The sequence below is a fragment of the Heteronotia binoei genome, chromosome 16 (genome assembly GCF_032191835.1).
Source record: "Heteronotia binoei isolate CCM8104 ecotype False Entrance Well chromosome 16, APGP_CSIRO_Hbin_v1, whole genome shotgun sequence".
NCBI lineage: Eukaryota > Metazoa > Chordata > Lepidosauria > Squamata > Gekkonidae > Heteronotia > Heteronotia binoei.
This window is the reverse complement of record NC_083238.1, coordinates 18,141,407-18,145,211: the sequence shown is the minus strand read 5'-3', so window position 1 is coordinate 18,145,211 and position 3,805 is coordinate 18,141,407. Positions and strand designations below refer to the sequence as shown.

General features: G+C 42.2%; 1 non-coding gene across 1 annotated transcript; it reads left to right on the top strand.

The window, feature by feature from the left end:
- The first annotated feature begins 1,639 nt into the window (after window positions 1-1,639).
- On the top strand, window positions 1,640-1,780 carry LOC132585529 (U4 spliceosomal RNA). Its single transcript, XR_009556316.1, has one exon. It is a non-coding gene; the product is annotated as a U4 spliceosomal RNA (small nuclear RNA).
- Window positions 1,781-3,805: the final 2,025 nt, after the last annotated feature.

Genomic DNA, 3,805 nt, shown 5'->3' with positions numbered 1-3,805 from the left:
AAGAAAATAACGATTTGAAAGATATTAAAAACTATCGCCCAATTTCCCTTTTAAATGTGGATTATAAAATTTTTGCTGCCATATTGGCACAACGTTTGAAGAAAGTTTTACAATCAAATAATACACCATGATCAAGCAGGATTTCTTCCCAAAAGGTATTTGAAAGACAATGTCAGAACAGTTTGTAATACTTTGGAATATTATGAGAGTCATCCAGAGAAGCAATTGGCTTTAATTTGTTTAGATGCTGATAAGGCCTTTAATAATGTCCGTTGGTATTTTATGTTACAACGATTGAAAGGCATGGAATGTGGTGAAATTTTTTTGAAAGCAGTAGAAGCAATATATTCGTCACAAAATGCAAGGGTGACAGTGAATGGCGAACTAACAGATGTTATTAATATTCAAAAAGGTACAAGACAAGGCTGTCCATTGTCACCTCTACTTTTTATCTTATCTTTAGAGATGTTGAATAACCAAATAAGGGAAGAAGCCAATATAAAGGGAGCTGTGATAAAAGATGAACAATATAAACTCAGAGCCTTTGCTGATGATTTAGTTTTTATACTAGAACAATCAATGGACTCAATTGACTGTCTTATAAATAAGATCAAACAATTTGGCTATTATGCAGGATTAAAGATCAATTATCATAAAACAAAATTTTTGACAAAGAATATGACGATGGAACAAGCTCAATCCTTCCAGCAAAAATCAGTATTTTTATATGAAAAAAGAATTAAATATTTACGTGTTGTTATTTCAAATAGATGCAGCAACCTAAAAGCAGATAACTATGATAAACTACTCAAAAAATTAAAAAAGATTTGGAAAAATGGCATGATTTGAAGTTATCTTTAATGGGAAGAATCGCCCTAATAAAGATGAATATTCTACCAAGATTACTATTCCTGTTTCAAACTATTCCAATATTTTTAAATAGTGGATTTTTTCAAGAACTGAACAAGATGGTTGCCAAATATGTTTGGCAAGGCAAAAAACCTAGAATTAAACTAAAGACATTGTAGGATTCTAAATTAAGAGCAGGCATGGGCCTGCCAGACTGGCAGTTATACTTTAAAGCATCTGCACTTTTATGGAGGGACGGTGGCTCAATGTGTGTGTATATATATATACACACATTATATAGCATGTATGTGTGTGCGCACATACCCTGGAAGTCATGGTGACCTCTGGTGATTGACCTCTACTGAATAAAGCCTGCCCCTGCCTCCCACCTTCTGGTATTCCAAGGAGGTCTCCCATCTAAGTACTTGCCAGAACCGACCCTGCTTAGCTTCTGAGATCTGACAAGATCCAGCTTGCCTGGGCTATCCAGGTCAGTGATGGACATTTATGATCTTTGAGCCCATAGCAGAAAAGACTCTGCTTCTTATAGCAGCCAGGGTAGCCACCACATAAAAAATGTTGAAAGGTTTCACTGCATGTATTTAAAGTGCTGTCAAGTAAGTTGCAGCCGACTTTTGGTGTCCTCATAGGGCTTTCAAGGCAAGAGACATCCAGAGGTGGCTTGACATTGCCTGCCTCTGTGTCACAATCTTGGTACTCCTTGGAGGTCTCCCATCCAAATACTAACCAGGACCAACCCTGTTTAGCTACTGAGATCTGACCAGATCAGGCTTTTGTGCAGTGGCAGTATCATAGCCAATGAGGTTAATCTGAGGCATGGCTATTGCTAATTGTAAACTTTTCCCAATACCCCACCATGACGACTTGAAATATAGTTGGCATTGGCAATTTTTGTTTGAGAGCCAGTTTGGTGTCGCGGTTAAGTGCATGGACTCTTATCTGGGAGAACTGGGTTTGATTCCCCACTCCTCCACTTGCAGCTGCTGGAAAGGCCTTGAAAGGGCAGTTTCTGTGAGAGCTCTCACAGCCCCACTTACCTCACAGGGTGTCTGTTGTGGGGGAGGAAGGTAAAGGAGATTGTAAGCCACTCTGAGATTCCGAGTGAAGGGCGGGGTATAAATCCAATTTCTTCTTCTTCTCCTCCTCCTCCTCCTCAGGTCAGAGTTGAAGGATCTACTAATTAGTCTTAAAGACTGGGGCGGGGGGGGGTGTGTCATAAGTGAAAAGATATTCCCTAACATAATCACAGCCCAAGGAATTCAGTGCTTTAGTGGTCAAAATAAGCACCCTGAACTAGATTCAGAAACAAACTTGCATATAAAAATGCAGTGTCATAACCTTTTTGTTTGTTTTGACTCAACTAGTTTAATATAATTCAGAATGAATTCATTGTATTTCCCCTTTTATGCTGTATGAACATATACCTAAAAATGACATATATTTTTGACCTCCAAATAACAAATGTATGTTGTTCTCTTTGGGTTATTTCATATAATACTGTATGCAACCATTCTCTGTATACTGGTTGGTACATGCATATGCCTGCCACTGCATATAGGAGGAAGGGGCATGTCAATCAGATCATGTGTACATATGGAAGAAGAAGAAGATGATGATGATGATGATGATATTGGATTTATATCCCGCCCTCCACTCCGAAGAGTCTCAGAGTGACTCACAATCTTCTTTATCTTCCTCCCCCACAACAGACACCCTGAGAAGTAGATGAAGATATTGGATTTATATTCTGTCCTCCACTCCAAAGAGTCTCAGAGCGGCTCACAATCTCCTTTCCCTTCCTCCCCCACAACAGACACCCTGTGAGGTGGGTGGGGCTGAGAGGGCTCTCACAGCAGCTGCCCTTTCAAGGACAGAGTCTCAGAACAGCCTACAATCTCCTTTACCTTCCTCCCCCACAACAGACACCCTGTGAAGTAGATGAAGATATTGGATTTATATCCCGCCCTCCACTCCGAAGAGTCTCAGAGCGGCTCACAATCTCCTTTACCTTCCTCCCCCACAACAGATACCCTGTGAGGTAGATGAAGATATTGGATTTATATCCCGCCCTCCACTCCGAAGAGTCTCAGAGTGACTCACAATCTTCTTTATCTTCCTCCCCCACAACAGACACCCTGAGAAGTAGATGAAGATATTGGATTTATATTCTGTCCTCCACTCCAAAGAGTCTCAGAGCGGCTCACAATCTCCTTTCCCTTCCTCCCCCACAACAGACACCCTGTGAGGTGGGTGGGGCTGAGAGGGCTCTCACAGCAGCTGCCCTTTCAAGGACAGAGTCTCAGAACAGCCTACAATCTCCTTTACCTTCCTCCCCCACAACAGACACCCTGTGAAGTAGATGAAGATATTGGATTTATATCCCGTCCTCCTCCACTCCGAAGAGTCTCAGAGCAGCTCACAATCTCCTTTCCCTTCCTCCCCCACAACAGACACCCTGTGAGGTAGATGAAGATATTGGATTTATATCCCGCCCTCCACTCAAGAGTCTCAGAGCAGCTCAAAATCTCCTTTCCCTTCCTCCCCCACAACAGACACCCTGTGAGGTGGGAGGGGCTGGAGAGGGCTCTCCCAGCAGCTGCCCTTTCAATGATGACCTCTGCCAGAGCTATGGCTGACCCAAGGCCATGCCAGCAGGTGCAAGTGGAGGAGTGGGGAATCAAACCCGGTTCTCCCAGATAAGAGTCCGCACACTTAACCATTACACCAAACTGGCTCTCTGGTGAATACACATTTTTGTTCTCATTCTTGCAATCTTCCCATGCCTCTTGGAGGAGGAATTCTGATAACACTGTTTATCTGACCACTGTTAAATTATTGAAGAATACCTGTCTCGGGTTAGGATCCCAGAGAAGCCAACAGTGAAGTAATTATTCCTTCCCTGTTTTGGTAGGAGGGGGGAGAAATATGCTTCCAC